The following is a 24,333-nucleotide window of genomic DNA, read 5'->3' as shown; positions in this document are numbered from 1 at the left end:
AAGAACTTTATTGAGGAATCTGAACGTGAAAAGATATTAACTATCTGAGGAGTTTGAGAGTAAACTGCTTTGGATTTCACAGTAATTTTCACTGTCCTTGCACTTGTTTAATAATCTGATCTCTTTACCTGTGTAATCCTATACCTCCTTTTGTTATGTTATGTGTATTTGTAAAAGGCGCTATCACCCGCAAGGGTATGCTGGCGCTGAGTAGGTGTGTGTGCCTTGCACTATCTAAGGTAGGTTGATTAATTGAAAAGCCAGGTCTTCAGCTTCTTGCAGAATTCAAGAGAGGAGGAGGTTCTGATGTGGAGTGGGAGATCGTTACACGCTTTAGGAGCTCTTTCACTGTATAACTTATATCAGGAGGCTAATCATCTTTTATGAGAATTAGAAACACATTGAATTTTTATTCTTGTGATTTTATTTCAAATTCTTTATCCTGGGTTTGCATTACTGCATCGTCCAGTTTACAGTAAATCACACAACTTATTTTGCAGAGATCGCTAAATAAAAGGTTTACTGGACTCATATCACTAAATATAAATTTGTGATCATTCTCCATTAGGCCAATCTTTACAGGGACCTTTGCAGAGACTGATTTGTAATTTGTTTGTTATTTATTCGTGCAGATTGGACTTGTTTTCCTGAGAGGGGTATGTTTAGAACCTCCATGGGACAAACCATGGAGCGGATAGCACCTGTATCATTCAGAAATAATACTGGGTGGCTGTCCACCTTACCATATACATATGGGCCACCACCTCAAGGACTGCACCAAGCATGCAGTTCTCTTCCCTTCTAGGACACTGTCATTGAGAATTGATGATAGTTTCTGAAAACTGTGGAAAATCATTATTAATCAGTAAAGGGCTTTGTTTAAGAATAGGCATGCATGTTTTGCTTCATTACTGGAGTTACTGGCATATTCACATTGAGTTGCCTCTGACTTTCTATGTTCTGCACAGAAGTCAGTTAGACTGGGTCAACTGTCCCATTTGGCTGTATTTGGTTTGAATTCTGCTGCATCTGGCAAACAAAATAATTCTGACTTCACTCACGATTCTAGTGTTCCTTGCGCCTGTGGTAATGGGTACTCTTTTCAACACGTTAATCTCTGCATTTGTTCCATTCAAATTATTCACAAAACCTAAGAATAGTATCCATACTCCCATTATTGTGTATGCTTACTCCCTGGGTATTCAAATTTGTAACACAAAAGAACCAAGCCTGAATCCCTTCCCTGATTCTTTCTACTCCTCTGTGCTGTCATAGGTTTCTCTTTTAACTTCCTTTGCTTTGCATCAGAGTAATCACTGCAGTTCTTCACATACTTGAGTATTTCACCACTACTCTTAGCCTACCATCACATCAAATTCTGCTGTATATGAGAACTAAGCTCCGGATGCAAACCCATCACAAACACTGACACAGGATCTGCTAATGCCTTTTTTTGTTGGATTGTTTACTCCACTTTACTTTTTATAGATTTGCATATGTCTCTCATAATAAGCATGCAATTTGGCTCTTGCTTAGCCCTCATGATCGTCAACCAATTTACCTCTTTCTCTGGAACTTTTTGTTTCAAATGTACAATCACTTCCTTGTACTCTTCCATAACAACAGCCGATGGACTGTTATGGGGAAGCACTCTTGGAAGCTCTGCTGTTAGCTATGGTACAACCACTTTGCATTTAGCCCACAGGTCTTTAGGATTGGCAGTTTATATGGGGCAACCCTGTATTCCTGGGGCCTGGGCATTTAGGGCCACATGTACAAAAGTTTTGCGAGTCGCAAATTGGTCCCAGAGATATTTGCGACCTTGCAAAAAGCGAAATGGTATGTCCCAATGGCATTTCGGAGTCCCAAATAGTGATGCAACCCATTACCGAGTCGCAAAAATTGTGACTTGAAATTGCGAATCGCAAATTGCGAGTCGCAAACCGAATGTACAAGGCAACCACAAATTGCGACTAGTTGCAAAAAGCCCGTTTTGCACACCCAGATTAGCACTGATTCCAAACAGGTGGTAACCAGAACCAAAGTTGAAAAGCAGACCCAGAAGGCATCAGGGTTTCTCAAAATGGCTGCACTATACGTGATTGCATGGAGGAGGAGAGTCCAGGCTGCCCAGCAGAAGAGGAGGAGGCAGAGACAGGAAAGGATATACCAAACCAGGCAGACCCTATTTCAACAAACTGAGGACGAAATTTATGATAAATACAGACTGAGCAGCGCAGTTATTTTAGAGATTATTGAACTGCTGAAACCTCAGCTAGAACGCCAGACAATGCGTGGCTGCTCTATCCCCACACATGTGCAAGTGCTCTGCTCACTGCACCTCTTGGCCTCGGGTAGCTACCGGGGGTGATTGCTGATGCTGGTGGGGTGTAAGTGCCCTGTCACGATTCTTTAGACTGTTCTTAGATGCTATACTCGCACACATGTCCAGATACATATACCTTCCCAGGAATGAGGCGGAAATTAACAGCACCAAGTTGGACTTCTACAGAATTGCCAACTTCCCCCATGTAATACGGTGTGTGGACGGGACACTTATACCAATTTGCCCACCATCAAATCTGGAATATGTGTTCTGCAATAGGAAATGTACCCACTCACTAAACATCCAGGTGGTATGTGATGTCCCTAAGGCCATTACAGACATAGTGGCTAAATTTCCAGGGAGTACACATGATACATACATATTCAGGCACCGTAGGATACACCGACGCCTAGAACGTGGGGAGTTTGGCGAAGGATATTTATTAGGTACTGTGTAGTACACTCCGATGTCTTAAATACATGTCACTGCATAACCATGTGAAGCCATGCTCATATCTGCTCTTTTGTCACACAGGTGACAGTGCATATGCTCTGAGGCCATGGTTACTCACCCCATACCTAACACCTGACAATCTGAATGAGAGGCGCTACAACATAGGACATCGGCGAACGAGAACTGTCATTGAGAGGACCTTTGGCTTGTTGATGTCACGTTTCCGATGCCTGCACAAAAGTGGAGAGGCACTCCAGTATGCCCCAGAGACTGCATGCAAGATCGTGGCAACATGTGCCATCCTCCACAACATCGCCACCAGACGTGGGCTACATCTCACCCTTGACAACACAGATTCGGAGGATGAGGAGCAAGAGCTACCACACCGACAGCCTGTTGATGGTAGCATCGCATTGGAGGGCAGACAGAGACCGGACCACATTGCAACTCACTACTTTGGCAGGTATGTGGAAACCGTGACAACACTCACAAATGTAAGATACACATAGACAGGTTGTGCAGTACAAAAAATAATCCCTTTAATGTCAGGAGTGTAATAATGAACTGTTGACGTCTAAACAGCAAGAAAAGTAAAATGTAATGTCTGACACATTTACATCATGTGCCTCAGGCAAAATCACACCCTCCTGCGACTATGTCCACCATGGGCCGATCCTGGTTGGTCCCCTGATCCTTGGCGGGCACTGCTACTCCGCAGGATGCGTGCATCTGAGGCAGAAACGCTGCTCACGCTGGAGATGTCCTCACTATCCTGAGGGGTATTGCCAATGCCCTTGCTGCCTGGGTGGTCTCTATTAGGTCCACTGCATGACTGATGCGCCCTAGTTCCCTTGCTACATCACCGGCAAAATGCCCAAGTTCCACCTGTAGCTTTACGGTGCGCTTTGACAGGCAGGTAGTAGTGGTTGCAAGGCAGCCAATTGACTGACTCAGCCGGTCCAAACAGGTAGCAGTGTTGCGCTCTCTGCGCCTTGCATGGGCCCTATCTGCCACCATTTCCCTGACCAGGTCATTGATGGAGGTGGTGAGGTTTTCCATGTTGTTGTTCATAGTAGTGAATTGTGTGTCAACATTGGCAAAACCCTGTGAGAGGGTCTGTTGCTGTCTGTGCAGGTTCCTGTTTATTACCCGCCTATGTTTATTTTGCAGACGGTGACTGCTCAGTAAGGATGCCTCCAGTCCTAGAAATTGTTCACCTGTGACATCCTCCTCACCTGCTGACTGTGTTTGACGTTGCCGTCTCCGCCCAGACCCAGCTGACCTATGTGGCCGACTCACACTCATCTGTGGCCCCGGTGTTAGCTTGCCTGTCTCAGTGTCGATATCTGTCTCCTCCGTGGTCTCACGTGCATGGTGGACAAGTGGTGTGGTCATGTACGCCCCTGCTCTTACACTGGCTGCTGCGTCTGCTGTGATGGTGGCAGATTCTTCTCCCTGCACAGTAGGGTCATTGGTAGGTACTTGTGGGAGACCTGTGGGACACAGGGGATACACTGTCAGTGCCTCTCATATGTGTGGTGTATCATAATAAATACTCATCAAAAGTTGGACTACTGTACTACATTGCCCATAATGCATTGTTCTGTAGGTTGCAATATAGGCATGGAGCAAATCTGGAGGATGAATGCTTTTGTGTACTTTGGTTGTGTGCATGGTGTATTGAGTGGTGTAAATAAGTGATTTTTGCTACTTACTTATGGATGTTCCTGATGCAGAACTGTCCAGGTCTCCAATTCCTACCACAGCCTCCGGCTCCAGAGTGGTCTCCACCATGCTCTCAATGGCTGTAGGAGGTGGTACTGTGGATGGTCCTCCTCCAGTTCCATGCACCTCCCTCATCCGCTCTGCCACCCTTTCTTTGGTCCTGGACCTGAGGTCGTACCACCTTTTGCGGACCTCATCAATGGTGCAATGGCTGACTCCAATCGCATTGATTTTACTCAGGATGTCCTGCCAGATCTTCTTCTTTTGTGTGTCAGGGACACTCATTGATGCCTTGCAGAACAAGACATCATGGTGCAGGCAGCACTCCTCAGTCAGGATCTCCAGCTCCTTTTCTGAAAACTTTAGTTTCCTCTTCGCAGTGGGTGTCTCCTTGTCTTGAGCTGACATAGCTGTAGTTGCTCCTCTCAGCTGGGTGTGCCTCTGCTGTCTGTGCTGGGTAGCCTCCTCCCTGTTCCATGGGGGGTACTTCCGGATTCTGATGTCATCACTCAGAACCAGGAAGTGTGTTTTCTCCTATTTTATTCGCACCCATGCGCAATTTGCGAGGCAGTCGCAATTTGCGACTCCGGACCACACCCTTGTGCAATTTGCGATGCGACTCCGCACCGAATCGCAAAATGGTCTTGCGATGTCTACCTACATCCTGTTTTGCAAGTCGGAAATTGCGATTCGCAATGAGTCGCTATTTCCAACTCGCAATTCTTTACCTTCGTACATGTGGCCCTTAGTTATCTAGAACAAGAATGATTTCCTCAGAGAAAGCCTTAAGCCTATGCTTTTTGGTATCACAAATTTATCAACATACAGATGCGAAAATGTGATGGTACTTATTTGCTGCCTAATATTTACTACAAACAAAACTTTATCATAGGTTCTCCAAGGCGCAGAGTTCCTGCCTGCTAAATGTAGAAATAACCGCCAAGACGGCGGCATTTCCAAAGCATTGGCAGGAACCGCCGATCACCGTGGTTCTTGTCAGTGCCTTTTATAAGTTTGACACATGGCTCCATCAACTTGATGAAGCCATCTGTTAAAATGTTTTTTTAATATTTTCAAAAAGAATATCTCAAATCTGGATTCTCTTTTTGAAAATTAAAAAAGAATGCCTCCCCTCGCCACAGGAGTTTTCTCTTATTGAAAGAAAGGCATTTAGGGCCTGATTCAGAGTTTAGCGGATGTGATACTCCGTCACATGGGATATAATGGGGTTGTAATACTGCGGACAGGATTACATTTGTGATGGTGTAACCCCATTCACTAAACTCTAAATCAGGCCCTTAGTTTTTTCCTACCCCTGGTGTTAACGGACAGTAAAAAACAGCTATATGTCTGCCCATCTAAATTAAATGGACGGCCATATAGCCAATTCTCTGAAGACCATTGCGATGGAGTATCCTTACCACCAAGATATAATTTAGACTCTTAGCCTTTTCTTGATTTTGTATTATTCTGCATTTTAAAAGCCTTCATGACAAACTACTTCTACGCATTTCAGTGAGATTACTGCTGCATCTACTTTTTTACTAATTTCTGTATTGTACCTTTGAATTTTGTAAAAAAAACCTTTGTTTTTTTTCTAAATTTCTGATCTTGAACTCCCTTTTTTGAGTTAGTCCTTTCTTATTGACTGTATTTTGAAGTGCTGTTTTGAATCTTATGTCTGGGGCACATACCTCCTAAATGTTGAGGTTAAAACCATACCCCATTTCCTGCAATTTGGCGCACAACTGTTATGCAGATTTTCTAGGGGACTTTGTATCCACAGTTTTGGTTGCAGAGGATGATTAAAGAGATAAGATGTGGCATCTCTGTGAGATCACTTTTGTCCCTAGTCTGGATTTTATCTGTACTTCCTAAAATTCCTTAATTTGGATTATTTGTTGTGCTCCAGTGCTGTTCATAAACTACGAAATTTGAGTATCAATAGGGCAGGATGAATGTTGAGTGATTGAGAGTTTTTTATTTATTTTGCCAATGAATTATCATATTTGTAGTTTGAGAGTGATGATGATGTTTAGTCATTAACTGTCATACTGCATGTGAGACTTTTGTTTTTGGATTGCTGATTTGTAGTTCATGTTACAGGGTTACTGTAGGAGGCTGGCCTGGTTTGTAGTGGGTACAACAAACAGGTCCAGTTATCCCTTATTAGTGAAGTAGTAGTGTTCTAGCAGCTTAGGCTGATAGAGGTAGCTATAGCAGAGCAGCTTAGGCTGAACTAGGAGACATGCAAAGCTCATGCAATACCACTTATAGTTACACAGTACCAGGAGACCGGGACAAAGGAGGTGCAAAACGCGGTTGGTGCAGCACAACAAAGGAAGGTCCCACTCCGCCAGAGAACAACTCAGTGAGTTGAGCATCACAGGATGGAGTGCTGGGGACCTGGGCCAGGCTGTGCACCAAGGAATTTTGCAAATAATGCACAGAGGCCTCAGGAGGTGAAGAAGACGCAGTACACGGGTACTGTCGCTCTCAGGGAAGGCAAGGTCTTACTTCCTTCAAATTGCATCACCAGGACCTCAGGACAGTCTATGTCGATGGGGTCCAACCTCTGTGTCTTTAGGAGCACGCTAGTCTAAAGGTACTGGTCGTCGTCTTGGAAGGTGCCTGCTTGAGCAGGGGAGTGACTCCGTCACCCCACAGGAGATTTCTTCGGTCCTTCTGGTGCAGGGTGTAGACAAGGAGTCCCCAGAGCATGCACACCGTGGAAACTGTTGCAGTTGCTGGCTGGCGCTGAAGTTCCAGAGGAAAAGTATCCCTTGTGGATACTTTGTTGTGTTACAGCGGTTCCTGGAGCAGGCTGCGGTTGATCCGAGGTCAGAAGATGAAGTATTAGTTGCAGAGGATTCCTCCTGAAGGAAAATTGCAAGCAGAATCTGAAGAGAACCCGCAAGAGAGACCCTAAATAGCCCTGAGAGGGGGATTGGCTACCTTATCAGGTATGGACCTATCAGGGTCTCTGACGTCACCTGCTGGCACTGGCCACTCACTGCCCTCCAGAGTGCCCCCACACCTTGCAAAGCAAGATGGCTGAATTATTTGACACACTGGAGGAGTTCTGGGCACCACCCCTAGGGTGTTGATGGACAGCGGAGTGGTCACTCCCCTTTCCTTTGTCCTGTTTCGCGCCAGAGCAGGGGACAAGGGGTCCCTGATCCGGTGTAGACTGGCTTATGCAAGGAGGGTACCATCTGTGCCCTTCAAAGCATTTCCAGAGGCTGGAGGAGGCTACCCCTCCCCAGCCTGTAAGTGTGTGCAGAATCGCAAGAATACAGTAAAGTAAATTACCCCACCCCAGGGCCCAGAAAAGCAGGAGTAAAGTGCTGCAAGTTTCCTTAGGACACACTACACCTCGTGATATGAATTATTGCATTAACCAACGAAGTCTGCAAACAACAACTGCTGGACTCCTGAACCTGAAGACCTGCAAAAGAAGGGGACCAAGTCCAGAAGTCGAAAGAAGTTCAAGGAAGGACAGGAGCCCCTGCCAACCCAGAAGAAGGTGCAAAAGAAAAGTCCCCGGTTAGTTGAAGACTGCAGAAATGCACCGTAGGATAATGCCAGTGGGTTCCTGCGTGATGCAAAGGATGTCCCACGACGTGAAGATGGATGCAGACGTGATTTGGTGTTGGAAGTCACCAACAAGCCTTGGTTATGACAAAAGTGCGTTTTGTGTCAGAATGGCGCTGACTGGACCCAGGAGGGACCTGGGGGCCTCAACCCTGTGTGAGGAGGAAGAGGGGGCTCTCAGCACTTCAGACAGCCCTCAGGATGCCAGGCAGCACCCAAGGGAGTCCCAGGACATGGGGACAAAGAAGGTGCAAAACGCGGTTGGTGCAGCACAACAAAGGAAGGTCCCACGCCGCCGGAGAACAACTCAGCGAGTTAAGCGTCGCAGGATGGAGTGCTGGGGCCCTGGGCCAGGCTGTGCACAAAGGAGGCCTCAGGAGGTGAAGAAGACGCAGTACACAGGGGTACCGTCGCTCTCAGGGAAGGCAAAGTCTTACTTCCTCCAAATTGCATCAGCAGGACCTCAGGACAGTCTATGTCGATGGGGTCCAACCTCTGTGTCCTTAGGAGCACGCTCGTTGCTGTGAGAGGAGTCCAAAGCTACCGGTCGTTGCCTTGGAGGGTGCCTGTCTGAGCAGGGGAGTGACTCTGTCACCCCACCAGAGATTTATTCGGTCCTTCTGGTGCAGGGTGAAGACAGGGAGTACCCAGAGCGTGCCCATTGTGGAAAGTGTTGCAGTTGCTGGCTGGAGCTGAAGTTGCAGAGGAAAAATATCCCTTGTGGATACTTTGTTGCTGTTACAGCGGTTCCTGGAGCAGGCTGCGGTTGATCCGAGGTCAGAGTATGAAGTAGTAGTTGCAGAGGAATCCTGAAGGAAACTTACAAGCAGAATCTGAAGAGAACCCGCAAGAGAGACCCTAAATAGCCCTGAGAGGGGGATTGGCTACCTTATCAGGTATGGACCTATCAGGGTCTCTGACGTCACCTGCTGGCACTGGCCACTCACTGCCCTCCAGAGTGCCCCCACACCTTGCAAAGCAAGATGGCTGAATTATTTGACACACTGGAGGAGTTCTGGGCACCACCCCTAGGGTGTTGATGGACAGCGGAGTGGTCACTCCCCTTTCCTTTGTCCTGTTTCGCGCCAGAGCAGGGTCTCTGACGTCACATTGTGTCCCCGCACTCACAAAGTCCCGGGAAATAGCCCTGAACTATGTAGGGGAACATTTGCTAGTGCAAAGGTGCCCTCACACTTAGTAACTTTTCACTTAACCTTCAGCAAGTGAAGGTTAGACTTCTAGGTGACTTATAAGTTACTTAAGTGCAGTGAAAATGGCTGTGAAATAACGTTTGTGTTATTTCACGCAGGCTGCAATGGCAGGCCTGTGCAAGGTTTTGTCTAAGCTCCCTATGGTTGGCAAAATAAATGCTGGAACCCCAATGCCCTTGGTACCTAGGTACCATATACTAGGGACTTACAAGGGGGGTCCAGTGTGCCAATTGAAATTGGTAAATGAAGTCACTAGCCTATAGTGACGAATTTAAAAGCAGAGAGAGCATAAGCACTGAGCTTCTGATTAGCAGAGCCCCAGTGACACAGTCAAGCACTATACAGACACACACATTAGGCCATAAACTATGAGCACTGGGGTCCTGACCAGCAAGATCGCAGTGAGACAGGCAAAAACATACTGACATACAGGTAAAAATGGTGGTAACATGCCAAGGAAGATGGTACTTTCATACCATCACGTTCCGTGATTTTGATGTATTTGTTGTTATTTGTGAAGTGCGTTGAAGAAATTTTGTTTGTTATATGGTTGTGCAAGGTAATGTGATTCGTCAGAGTCCAAGATCTCGAAATATATTGTTGAACTTGTCTACAAAGTGGTGGTGTGTTTTGCGAGGCACCACATTTACACTGAAGGTTTGGATTTTTCTGAATGAATGCATTTTCCCTTTTAAGGTTGCATATGTCTAATCTGGGTTGGTGTTTATCATCTGTTTTGTACATGAGAGTAAATACACTGATCAAGAGTGGAGTGCTGGTGGTTGGGAATCTGCCATAGTGTGACTTTGTGAGCAAGTACCTCTGCATTACTGGTTCTGTTTCTATCAATTGTGGCATTCTTTTCATTGTTCTTTAGTTTCTTTTATTTAGGTTGAGCAGACAAGATTTGTATTTGTTGATGTGTGTGTACTGGGGAAAGGCATTGTGTTGAATTACATTCACGGAGTCGTACTGCAGTTGGCTGACTGACTCTGAGAGTCGTGTTGGTATTGGTGAAACATCGTCACTATTTGCACTGTCATTGGTTGGTTGGAGTTGTAAGTTGTGAAGTGACTAGTTTGATCTTTGCCATAGCTGCACTGGTATTGGTTGTTTGTTCATTTGACTATTTCTGTGAGGTTTGGATTATTCTAAATTTTAATAAAGGGTGCTGTATTTAAAAAGCATAAAGATCCCAGTGTTTCTGCTATGGAGGGTGAGAGGATTACTCCCAAAGGTTTTCCTGCATTTGGAATGATAATGGACGTCGTGCTTTATGCACGTGTGTGGTTAAAAGACTGCCATGAGTTGACGTTTAGTGACAAGGACATGCAATTTCCTTTAGCTAGTACCTTTAATACTAGCAAGATTGATTTTCTGAGGCATGCATTGTGTGAGCAGTGAGAGAAAGTCATAACCTAGACTTAGGCTTAAGCATTTTGAACCATTAAATTAATCGAATCAGGTGGCCATAGCCAAAAAGTGAGAAAGAAAATGAAGAAGCAGTTTCGAAATTCAGTGAGCCATTGTTTGGAATCCAATGTAGAGAGAAGTTTCAGTGCAAGGTATGATGGTATTCTCTGCGATAATTAATTAACCAGACAAAAGGAAAATTAGTGATTCTAAAAATTAAAGTTGAAAAAAATGACACAATTGATTCAGATAAAAAGATAATTTCCTAAATGACCTTTTTAATTTCTCATAAAAATGGTGGACAGATACAGAAACAGATGTTGCCAGTACCTGATTTGGGTGTAGGCATACCAGGAATGAGTAGAGGAGAAATAACGGCACTTGGTATTACAAGCACAAGTGCTCCTCATGAGAGTGCATTCTCAGTTTTGCCTGGTTCAAGTGGGATTACAAGTGCTGTGAATTCAGTAGTCTCTGTTATTGAAGCTGTAGCTACTACACTACCCGAAAAGTGAGAAACGAATGTTGCGAATTTCAAAATTTAATTTGGAAAACTTTTGCAAGGTACAATGGAAGCAAAGAGATTGCTCGTTTATAATTCAGATGGACTGAGATTTTATCAGAGAAACATGGAGGTGTGTGAATGAGGCTCATGATAAGCTTGAAGATTTAGCAGAAGAATTTGTCATTGATTAGCGCAATACCAGGAGCATCCTTGAAAACTACTAAAGGGAATTGCATGAAGCAGAAACAACATTTATCTCTAATGACTCTGCAGGCTCATATTAAAGACTTAGTGGACCTTATAAAAGACTGGAATGATTTGAGAAAATACAGAGACACATGGAAGAAGAAAGTTGGTTCTAAAACAAAATTGATATGGAAAATAATGTGAATGCAGTTGTGAGTGAATGTGAGACAGGAATGCTTTTGATAGACTTTCTTTTGTGAGACGTTCTTGGAGATAATTATGTCAATTTCCTTGGCCCAGAGCTGATCTATGTGCTTTTACAACAAATGATTGGAAATTGATAGAGGAGCCAGGCCAGTGGCACACTGAAATCAACAGATTAGTGACTGAATTCTCTGTTTGAGATTGTTTTCCAAAGCATTTGTGGACAGAAAGCAAACCCGCTGTTGCTTGATCATCAGAGGTACCGGCAAGAGTTTAGCCTTAAATTGCCCCAGCTGCTCTGAAAAAGTAGGTGTTGGAGAAAGATATAGCTTGGGCAAATTAATGGGAGCAACAAAAAATCCAAAAAGAGTCAGTGCATGCATATTACTTGAGGCTTATGGAAATCTGTAGTAAGTACAGCACAGTAGAAGAGCCAGAAAGAGATGGTGTTTGTGGATTGATATAAGCTTTCATTTTGGGTTCGCGTCCTGAATGTGAATTTGAGTTTTGGGGAGCAAGTGATGCAAGGATTTGGGGCAAAGAGCGAACACTAGCAGGAACTGCATGTTGCATTCTGCCTGGCAGGCATACTTCTAAGTGTGGCTTTTAGGCGAGACCTGTAATTAATTTCCTCTGTAATTGTGTGTTTCGTTGTGTAGTAGCTACAATCTTTTCTGGTTCAACTTTCATTAAGTAGATTTATTACAACCCTTGTTGCTTTCCCTTAGGTAACAATGTCATGTAGGCTTTCATTATTCTAATGAGACTACTGGATTTTGAGTGGCAGAATTGCCTGCGGTGTGGGAGACTGAGTCTGACCCACTACAGGTGACACCTGTCGCTCCAATCCGGGTTTTGCTCCGGCTAACTAGCAGTGCCTCATCACTACCCAGGGGCAGGGATGATTGGGCAGCCGAGCGCATGACATAATTGATTTCTCAGGGAAATCGTGGTCACTCGGGTCTCATCCATTTCTCTGTTACATTAGTCTCACATACACAATGACAAACAGAGGCAGTATAGGTTTCATTAATGCTTTAATAAAGTGACTGCATCTTAGATAGCAAAACATGGACTGCAATAACCAGGACGATACAGCATGACAAGATTAAAATTGTGACAAGGAGAGTAAAGCATAGAAATAACACTACCATATTGTCACTAGATTCAATGGACTAATTACTACCTAAGCTACAATAGAGCACAGCATGTTAAGCTCTAATTCTGCCCTTCAGGTTCCCCTAAAAAGACATCATCCCCCATACCTGAGCAAAGGCCTGAAGTCTGCATAAGCAGCTGTAGCGAAGCATTCATCAATCAGCATACAGTCGTGGTTCTCTGGCTGGAATCTCCCTCTAACGTGTAAGGGACAGGAAAGTGTTTTTATAATAAAACAGCTGATGTTCTGAGAAAATGTTCCTACGTAAGGATGTGTTTTTCTATGAATGTCAGAGACAAAACTTATACCACCTTCACCGGCAACCTATCTCACTGGAGCCTTGGAAGAAGCACAGAGCGAGCAAGAATGTCTTGTTTGAGAACCGAGTGCTGGCCTAGGCAAAAACAGTTAGATAGATAGAAATTAAATAAGACCGTAATAGTGGCTATTGTAACAATAATAAAGCAAAGCCGAATAAAATATATCTAGGTTAAAGTGCACAGCGGCAGGCCTAGTATGTTAAAATAACATGCATGGAGCTATAACTAAAATGGCTACACAACACCCTCCCCTTGTCAGTTGAAGGTGGCTGAAAGCCTAAGTATATATAAAAGCTACTTAAACTCAACCTAAGATATATATGTAAGAAATGTCAACAATGACAAGTTAAAGGGACACATGAGCATATATAAAAAGGACAATTTAAACGTTAACATGTGGCATAAAATGGACCGAATTTCAAGAGTCAGAGTTTTTTTTTGTATTTCCAATCAATTCCGGGACCATGGAGGACAGGGACTCTTCCACTTTGGCAGGTGTTGGAAAGGCATCGCCGAGAAGGACCAAGAAGCAGTTGTGTTCCATAGCCTGAGCCCCAGCCAAGGCGGCATTCCATGGTGTGCCCAATAATGAGTTAAGAGCCACATCCTCCAGGAAGGGCAACTCCTAAGTAGCTTCCCGAAACAAACGCACCCTCAACACGCATGACTGGTAATGAGCCCTCAGCGAGAACATCAACAGATCGGGGTCCAATGAAAGCAAGCGCTGCGTAGAAAGACAAACTTCCAGTGCATGTTCGAAAGAGCACCAGAGGCACCGAAACACGGGCTACACACAATGCAAGACCGGTCTAAATGACAGGGACCAGTCACACTCCAATTGCTCCAGTGTGTTGCTTCAAAATATTGCATCATGCGTTCACAACACACCTGCACTTGTGGGAGCGCTTTCATTCCTCCTTGTTGCGGCAGGACAGCCATTGCGCATAAAAAATAACAACAGCAAAACGCCAACTATTATAGCCAAAGTTATTGGAAATCCTCTGAATATACTGGAGAATATTGAGTGGATGGCTGATGGTATTAAACCAAATATGGAGCAGAAGGTGTGAATGAAACCAGAACCAACAGCCTTAAAGAAATGTGCAATTCCAGTAGTACCGGACGCTTTAAATATTTGTCCCACGTGTTCACCAAAGTGTCTCGGAAAGTTGGTACTTAAAAGGGACTGTATCTTTGCTGGCGATCTTGCCACCTGAAGTGCGTAGGTCTCACATGCAGATGTGAGAGCCACATGTTTTTGAAACAATAAAACCTTGAGTCTGTTCAGCTTGTCAAAATTCACATTAGAAGTAGCAGTATGAGGCCAAATGTCAGCTACCTCTTTTATTCTAGTGGGAGGAAAAAGTACGTTCCCGCAGCATGTAACAGTCTTAAAGACCGAAACATAAACTATTCCGGCTCGCATCCCACAACAGTCTTCACCATTGAGGAGGATGTAGCTGCCGTTTGAAAGCACCTAGAACGTCGGTCTAATCAAAGGGACTGGAACTCCCTTCAGATAACAAGCCAAGTTAGCTGCAGATGCGTTACACGCCCCATGCAAGGACAGCTATTTACAAACCATCAAATGGCTGACAGAAGTCTCGCATTCACTGCCGCTAAGAAAGACTTCTTTCATGCCACTGAGACATTTGTACGAGAACGGTAGCTCCCACACCTCATGGATGTAACTATCTCCCAGCCTTTCATATCTGCCCACCGGAATGTGTTTTAAACAGGAAGAAGTGTGGCATATGGCAGATTAATGACCCCATGTATTAACCACTCAGCAGATGGTTATTTCAGCCTTAGTAAAAGACAACTTTTCTAACTTTTCGATGTTTAGCATGACATAAGTCGCTTCTTTCTTAGCCATTAGTTGTTGTTGTTGCTTTAAATTAAATGAGGAAAATATTTCCCTTGCGCTGACATGTTGCCAGGGAACGCCACCTGCCTTCAGTGTTTCAAGTGTCCAACCCAGCTGCATAATGGACCTTAGTTGTCTCTGTCTGTGGTGTAATGAAGACATATCTGTTTGTATAATGTCTATATCAGAAGAGATGATATTATTTAGGGTGTATATCCGGTCGGGCAGGGTGGTAATCCCATTATCTACAACAGCTAGTGCCTTCTGTAAATTTTCCTGGCCTATTTGCCTTTACCGGGCAGCAGCTTCTTGTTGTGAAAGCTTCCAGATTTCATTATATACTTCATATATAATGAGCACTTTCTGTGTTGTTTTCTGAGGCCTAACAGGAAGTCCTGTAAGTCACTGTTATTAGACAGGAGACTGAGGTGTTCCCTAACCGCATCCAGTGAGGAACTCTTCAACCATTGCTGCCATAGTTTCCCTACACTGTATGTTGTTACTATACCTGCATGTTCGGACGATATATAGCAAGAGTCCGGCCTACTAGTTCTAAAAACCCCTGAGGAATTTATAAAACGTTTACGACACCCACTGGTATCTATTGGCCACAATAACCAGCCGCCAGGACGTGACAGTGAAACATTAAACATATCATTCTGGACCCATTCATCAAGCTGATCTTTAGTTGCATTTATATAATTTTGCCATTTATAAAATTTTGCAGGTGTAGGAATACTGGGCTTGTTCAATTCCTTATTCTTTGCTAAGCCTAAACGACTTGTTTGTTGTACAGTTTCATTTAAAAACATATTTTGAACAGGTATTAGGCATGCTCTAAATAAAGCTTCCTTCCCTCGTATTTGCCAATGTCTAGGTCCCCACACAGTTTTTAAGTCAATCGACTTCAGCCAATACTCATAGCCCTCTATAGTCAACCGGGAAACAAAGGAATCTGAATAAATACATTTCGTATTTGTTAATAATATGCGTACATTTTGTGTGTTGGTGGCAATTTAAAATAATACAACTGAGCATTTTTTAACATCGCGCCCAGAAAAATATGTAAACTTTTCAGAATAAGTTTTGGAACTCCCTTGTGGTGGAGTCGGGCAATGGGAACATTGCGTATGATTAAAAACAGTCTTTGGGGTACTTTCTCTGTGGAAGAAATGGTGTCCATAATAATTATAGCAAAACATATCACCATAATTCTCTTTAGATTGGTATACATCTTTGTTTTCAAATACAGTATAATACTGTAATTCAGTTATCATAAAGTCAACTGTTTTCACATCTCAATCATCAGGCTATTTTTTTTTTTTTTAAGTTGAATTTGTAGCCAAATTCAGCAAATCCCACAACAATGCGGGCTACCCGTCTTAAATGTTGTAGCAATTCATCATCCGTGAGATAGATATCATCTACATAGGACAATGCATCAGGGTCAATGTCGAGCAGAATTGCAGTCACATGAGCTGCGAACAGTCCTGGACTGTTCTTGTACCCCTGGAGTAAATATAATGGGAAGAGCCAGATGTTGGTTTCCTAAAAGTGGCAAGGATCCTTGATGAAATGGATAGGAATTGCAGCTGCTGTGTGGTGCTATAGAAAAAGCCCTGTCATTTATCATTTGATGAATCTGTCGCAAAAATGGATTGAATGATCGTTGGTTTCATACATGTGAATACCATTTAAATTGTGCAGCTAGAAAAGGAGGGGAACCTGCGAAGATCTTATATATGACTAAGGGCCCGATGTATCAAACCATTTTGCATTCGCAAGTGGTGCAAATCGCAAAATTTGTCTGTTTGCGAATGCAAAAACGTGTCTGCGATGCATGAAAGGCATTCGCAGACCAAAAATAAGGAATTGCAAAAATTGTGATTTTTTTTTGTGTTGCAACATGGTTTTGCGTGTCGCATTTTGCGTCTCAAAATTTGCAACATGAAATACCGAATCGCTATTAGCGATTCAGTATTTCAAGCCGGAAATTGCGAGATGCAAAATGCGAGACGCAAAACCATGTCGCAGTTCGATGCATCAAAAATTTGCAAATTGCGAATTTTCTCACAATGGCCTTTTGCACATACAAATTACCACTAGGTGAAACCAGGTGGTAACCAGGTGCAACCTATATAAAGAGGCCCAGAATGCCTCACTCTTTTCCACAATGGCTGCACAATAAGGATCTTGGCAGGTTTGAGGAGCGGGAGGAGGAGACAGGAGTGCATTTTCAGGGTGCGCATAACCCTTTTTGACCAGACTGAGGAGGAGATATTTGAGAAGTACAGGTTGAACTCAGCTATGATACTTGACCTGATAGCAGAGCTACAACCCATACTGCAGCGCACAACACATAGGACTAATAGCATACCCACCCATGTGCAGGTATTATGCTCCCTCAACCTACTTGCCTCAAGGAGCTATCAAGGGGTCATAGCAGCAGCTGGAGGAGTATCACAGAGTGCCCTCTCTAGATTTTTCAATGCAATTATCAACGCCATGCTGAGTAGGATACACCAGTACATCAGATTCCCCCACACCCCACAAGAAATACAGCAGACAAAAAATTATTTCTACGAGATAGCACAGTTCCCCCACATCCTAGGCGCCATAGATGGGACACATGTTGCAATATGTCCACCATCGGCCACAGAGTATGTGTACCGCAACCGTAAATACCAACATTCAATGAATATACAGGTGGTATGCAATGCCTCCTACATCATAACTGATCTTGTGGCCAGGAACCCAGGGAGCACACATGATTCATACATCTTTCGTCACAGCGATATTCACACAAGACTGCTAGCTGGGGAGGTTGGTGAAGGATATCTACTAGGTATTGTCCCTCTGTACACTGGTGCTTTGATGGCGTTGTGACGTCAGATGGCTCACTTACTCATTATACCCTCTGTTCGTTCCTGGAGACAGTGCCTACGCAGTGCGCACCTACATGATGACGCACTACCTCAATCTTACAACACCAGCAGAACGGAGATACAATTCAGCACACAGGGCAACCCGCAATGTGGTGGAGCGCACCTTTGGGCTGCTGAAGAGTCGCTTCTGGTGCATCCACAAAAGTTAAGGGGCACTACAGTGCAGCCAGAACACGACCTGTAGAATAGTGGCCACATGTGCAATCCTGCACAATATAGCTACCACCAGGGGCATACCTGTGGAAATATCTGATTCAGACTCAGATGAGGATGAGGATCCCATATCCCCCCTACAGCCAGCAGACAGGACCGGTGCAGCAGAGGGGAGGCAATGGCGTGCAGACATCACGCACAACCAGTTCAGATGTAAGTAATAACAACACAACTTCACTGACATGTGTGCTGGTAGTTAGAACCTTTATGACCTTAACGTCAGGTAACATAAGTGTCACTAGCAAAAAAAAAAAACACGTGTCATAAAATAAGCAGTTAACAGTATCTCACTATTTATTCATAGTTTACCGTATAACTAAAGAAGCAGACAGTCCCCTGTGGCCATTACAGTCACTTTCTACGGCCACACAAGCCACTCAAGTGCGCAGTGGCCTCACCGGCACCTCTGGTATCTGCCTCAGTGGCAGTGCTGTGCCTTGCACTGCGACGCCTAGGATCAGTGACGGGCACTGCTACGCTGCTGAGGCTAGATGAGTCCTCAGATCCCCCCTAGTCCAAGTTCACTGGGTGTAGCAGAGCGGTTACCCAGCATAGTATCCAGCACATTAGTTATCAGGACCAGTCCCTGTGCTACATCCCTACTGCTGTACGCTGCCTCCACCTGTGCGGCCACAGCACACCGCGATATGAGGGCCGTTAATGTTGCAAGGCGATTGACCGATCGACAGAATCTACCAAACATAGATCGCCTCTCCTGCATGCGGTGGCTGACTCTCTCGTGCCTTAGCTCTGTGCAGAGTTCCCTTACTACAATTGTCAGCTCCCTGGTGTTCTTGGAAGCTGTGATCTGTCCCTCATGCAGTTTAGAAATGTTAGAATTAAGACACTCCAACTGCTGATGCAGCCCCCCCATGTTGGCATTGTGTGCCTGCATCTGCCTATGCATTGCCGTTATCTTCCTGTTTTGCAGGCGCTGCAGTTTCAGCATAGCAGATTCCAGACCACCGAAGACTGATGGGCCCTCTCCTGCTTCCATGTGCTGTGTGCCTGCATACTGAGGCCTCCTGCAGGGTGTTGAGTTATGCTGGGGCTGGGACTCCTGCATTACAGTGGATTTGCCGTCTGGGGCAGACGTGTGGCCGTCATCCCGCATGTCGTCTGAGTCCTGGCTTAATTCGAGGAGCGGTATAGCCCTTGCCCTGCGTCTGATAGGCGCATTATTCAGTGACTCACTGGTGTTGGAGTCTGATGGAGGGTGGGTTTCAGCATTCCCCACAACGGCACATGCTGATGCTGCTGGGCCTGGGCCATCTGCAACGACAATGTGCAGCATGTCATTTATGTATGTATCACCAAAGGTTACACAATAGTAATAAATGTACAGTTACATCATATCACTATGTAGTGGGTGTTGTGTTCTTCTGGGTGTCGCTCTGCTTAATTACATTCTATGTGCTACGTTCAGCTCTGGATTGTGGACTACCACTCCCATAAGGCACTGTTGTGCCGCTTCTAAAACATGGAATGGACTACTTATCACAATGCTTTGCACTACTTGCTAATTCCTAAGGGGCATTTGTACATACACATATGGGGTTACATTTTGATATTGCACTTTCCTTTACTGGTGCTTGGTGTGCCGGATGTGTCTGTCAGTGACCCCACTGACAGCTTCTGGGAGGAGAGTTGACTCAACCAGGTCTTCCATCGGGGTGGAGGGTGTCTCAGTGGATGGTCCGCCTCCTGTGCTCCTTGCCTCCTGTAGTCTTCTTGCCACCCTCTCCTTGGCACGGGAACGCAGGTTGTACCACCTCTTTTTGATCTCCTCCACTGAGCGCTGCGCAATCCCGACAGCGCAGATTTTTGTTTGTATGTCCGCCCAGAGTTTGCGCTTCTCACTCTCAGGGACCTGGAGTGAGCTCTTCCCGAACAGCCGGTCATGGCTCCTCACCACCTCCTCAGTGAGCACCTCCAGTTCCGGCTCTCTGAACTTGAGTTTTCTTTTCCTCTCTCCCTTCTCCTTTCCATGTGCAGAGGTGTCCATGGTGATGTGCAGTCCTGCTTTGTTCACAGACTTGCTCCCTGTGGCTGGGCTGTGTCTCTCTCACTGCTCCTTTGGGTGTGGCACCTGCAAACTGCCTGGGATGACTCACTTCCTGCTTGTGATGTCATCAGGCTCTGCCAGGTGTGCGTTCTCGCAATTTGCGATTTTCAACTACTGAATCGTAAAATTTTTGCGATTCAGTATTTGGGCCTCGCAAACCGCAAATAGCGATTTTTAAGAAATCGCTAAATCCGAATCGCAAATATGTTACATAGCATATTGCGACTCAGAAATATCGATTTCTTAAAAATCGCTATTTGCGATTTGCAGAGGCCTTTGTTCATACATCTGGCCCTATGTGAATAAGTAACCAGTGAACTTGAGTGGTTGAATTGTTTCCACTCGTCTGTCAGTCAGTCGAATAACTTTATTCGGCAATTGCCATAAAAGTGCATACCAAAACACATATTAGGAATCTATAAATAGTATGAAACACAATTAAAAACTATAAAACAGTTTCTAAAAACATAATGTAAGCATCCAATCTAAAACCCCTTGACATGTAGCAGAAAAATATACTAAAACATGATTAAAAATCACAAAAACACAAAATTTACAGATGTTATCTCAAAATAGTAAACTTTCACAAACATATAGAGATTAAAATAGAGTAGACCTTTTCCTAATACTTAACGAAGCTGTAACAAAATCTTGTATGTGATGACAAGTTTGGATATTTGGCAGTCTCTGGAAATATATTAGAGCTTCCTTATAGTGGATAGGTCTAAGATGACATAAAATGGGTAAAATAAAAGCCTTTCTGGAGCAGCATATAGAGGGCAAAAAAGAAGAAAATGTGAGGTACTCTGCTTTGATTTAGAATCACAGGGGCAGGGTGGTAGATCCTTTTTCCAAAAACATGGTTCGGGAAAGGCTACCTTAAAATGAATCAGATTAAATCTAAAAAGTGTTAAAAGAGAGGTTATTCTAGAACTTGAAAACCAGATCAAATAGGGTTCAAGACATGGAACAGTCACAATCCGGATGTAGGGATCGAAATATTTCAGTTTCAGGGAGCTATAAAATCTCAGCTCTGATACGTGCTCAAAATAAGTTAACTTCAAAACAGACCTAGAATTTGTAGTTAACAAATGGGGTTTGTCAAACATGTACCTAAGTCCTAGCTTGTCAAAGGAGTTTCGCAGAAACACAAGCCAGGGAATCCTATTTGAGTTGTCCAATTGTAGGCAATCAGAAATGCAGTATTGAACAAGTTTTGCCGTAGGGTTCAGCCAGCATCTAATCCAGAGCAGTAGAGGAGCAATGGAGACCCTGTCCTCCAAAAAACGTTGGCCGATTTCTTCATGGCTGATGATGTTTGCTATTCATTTTGGAACCATCAGTAGTCTATGCAGGAATTTATTTTCGGCACTTTGGAGAGAGGGTGTTTTGTTATAGCCCCAAACTCTTGCCCCGTATAGGACTGCTGCAACACACTTGGAGTTATAAAGTGTTTTCATCTGTGCAGGGGGTCTGTGACCTAATTTACTAGTAAAGCGAAAAATCGCTTCGTTATTCCTTGTCAACTGTTGGAGCTTGAAATTAATGTGTGTCTTCCAGTACAGAGAGGAACTCATATACATACCTAAATAACAAAAATTATTCACCTTGTTTAAAATATGTCCTCCCATAATAAATTGTTTAGACTTTGTATTACGTGGGCCGCATGTCATAACAAAAGTCTTGGGGTAGTTTACTTTCAGATCAAGGTTCAACATAAAATTGTAAAATAGGTCCAAAAGTCCCTGTAAACCATTTGCAGTACGAGCAATTAAAACTGCATCATCAGCATATAATAAAACTGGGAGCAGTCTCTGGCCCATCTTTGGTACATCCTTTCCATGTTTTACCAGCGAATCGTAGAGCCCATTTATATATATCAAGAAAAGAAAGGGCGCTAAGATACATCCCTTTCTTACGCCCCTTGTTGACGGAATGGGAGAAGTTCTCTGGCCATATAAACCAGTCTGAACTGAAACCGTTAAATCTGTGTGTAGCTGTATAATAAGCTCCAAAAGGGACGTATCACAGCCTAAAGCTCCCAAAATTTGCCATAGCTTCGACCTATTAACCATGTCAAAAGCACTAGTTAGATCGATAAATGCCATATGAATGGACTCTTTTTTTGACTATCACGTATTTACTAAGTATCAGATGCAGATTTAAAACTTGCTCAACTGTGCCTACACCAGGTCTAAAACCAAATTGAATTGGGGATAAAATCTGCTCCTTGGTCACCCAATCTTCTAACCGGGATAAGATCACACTTCCTAAAATCTTTGCTGTTGAATCAATAAGAGAAATTGGTCTATAACAGGAAGGATCTTGTCTGTTTCCTTTTTTGAAGATGGGAACAATAATAGCTGATTTCCATGAAATGGGTACATTGCTATTTACAGCACTATTCAACACATTTGTAACTAGCGGACCTCAAAGGTCAATTTCAGATTTAAAAAGATCAGTGGGGACCATGTCAGTGCAAGGAGCCTTTCCCTGCCTTAGTCAATTAATGGCACTTAAGACCTCATAGAGATCAAAGGTAATATCTAAGGCCTTAATATTAGGGTCTGAAATAGAATATGCAGTAGGATTATCTTCTGTGTACAGGTTCTCATCCTTTCCTGGACAAAAAACTTTCCTAAAATGAGTTACCCAAACGTCATCTGCAATAAGACAGTCATCGGCCTTAGTATTATTATCTGAAAAGTAAGAGTGATTTATCGCCTTCTAGAATTTAGAAGTGTCCTTCAGCTCAGAGGCAGCCAAAAATTCATCCCAGGCCTTAGACCTAATTTCTGATTTCCTTTTTTCAAGAGCCGCCTTGTAATTGGCTCTAGCTACTTTAACTAGTTGGGGGGAAAGGGGAACTGCTTTAAGAGCATCTTTAAGTTTTTTATGGGCAGAAGAGCACACAGAATCAAACCATCTGTGGGCCACTGGCCCCTTCAAGGGCCTGTCCACCACCAAAGCTCGCGAGATATCAGTACTTAAAGATTCAAATTCATGAACTATACATTCAGGATCTAACTGCTGAGACAAACACATATGAAAAGAGACAGACCTACTTCTTACAATTTCGTGGTTAAAAATTTTAGGATTTATTTTGTCACATTTTAAGCGTAAACCACAGTTTGGATTATAAACAGTAGTAGCTCTCAGGCTTTTATTCTTAGGAACCTGGTTAATTTTTAGATCCAAATTAATGCTGAGGGGATTATGGCCACTGGCACAGTGAGGCGTGATCTTAAATTCTTGAATTAAATGATAATCAGAGGAGCAAATTAGTATGTAATCAATAATGCTCCCCTTCAAATTCCCTGTGAAGGTTGGTATATTACGGGCGTCAGCAGGCAATTTCTCTGTAACGTGTACCAAATCAAACTTACATATAAAAAGGTTTAAGGCATCTCCTTCAGTAGTGTGAATGAAATGGATTGATGACTCTCTACCCTCAGCAGGGAAGGCACACAGTTCCATGAGTTCCTTGCTACACAGAGGAGTGTTGAAATCGCCCACCCATAGGGTAATTAGGTCACTATTCAGCAAAACATTTGATTAATCTATGAAGTCTGCTACCTCCTCCAAGTGTCCCCTAAGGAGGCCCCGGGGGATATTATTATAAAATTTTTAAATCAAGATATCTTTTTGTCCGCTAATAGAAACTAAAACAACCATGAAATGAGGGGAAGACCAGATTAAGGACACGTTTAACAGAGGGAGATGTAAAGATACAAGAACTAAAAGGCCGCCACGTGCTTCCCCCATTGGGGAGGTTATAGCCGGCTGACACAGAGAAGTAAATCCGTTCAGAAGGAACGTATCCTTAGACCAGGTCTCCTGTAAACAAATTATGTCCTAAGAAGAAATAAAGTTCCTCCAATCCGAGTTGTCAGTTTTAGACCAGAGCCCTGCTACATTCCAACTAAGCTGAGTTAGTGGTCTAAACCCAGGACATGATCTTAAAACGCTAGTATTTATAGACTCGTCTGTCTGTTAGTCTGGATGCCACATAATGAATGAGCTAAAGGCGGGTTAAGGCAGTTTTGCTTTGTGTCTGAGTAGACATTACTTTTTGCAATCTATTCTCAATTTGGTAATAGCATTAACAATTGCAATAAGGTATTTCGACTCAAGAAGTGGTGCGATG

The 24,333-nt window shown here is 43.8% G+C and overlaps 1 long non-coding RNA gene across 1 annotated transcript in view; it reads right to left on the bottom strand.

The window, feature by feature from the left end:
* The window catches only part of LOC138301889 (uncharacterized), a 102,807-nt gene that overhangs the window by 18,399 nt on the left and 60,075 nt on the right, over nt 1–24,333 (bottom strand). The gene's annotated exons all lie outside the window — the stretch shown is intronic.

The sequence above is a fragment of the Pleurodeles waltl genome, chromosome 6, assembly GCF_031143425.1.
Source record: "Pleurodeles waltl isolate 20211129_DDA chromosome 6, aPleWal1.hap1.20221129, whole genome shotgun sequence".
Lineage (NCBI taxonomy): Eukaryota > Metazoa > Chordata > Amphibia > Caudata > Salamandridae > Pleurodeles > Pleurodeles waltl.
This window is presented reverse-complemented; position numbering and strand designations above follow the sequence as displayed.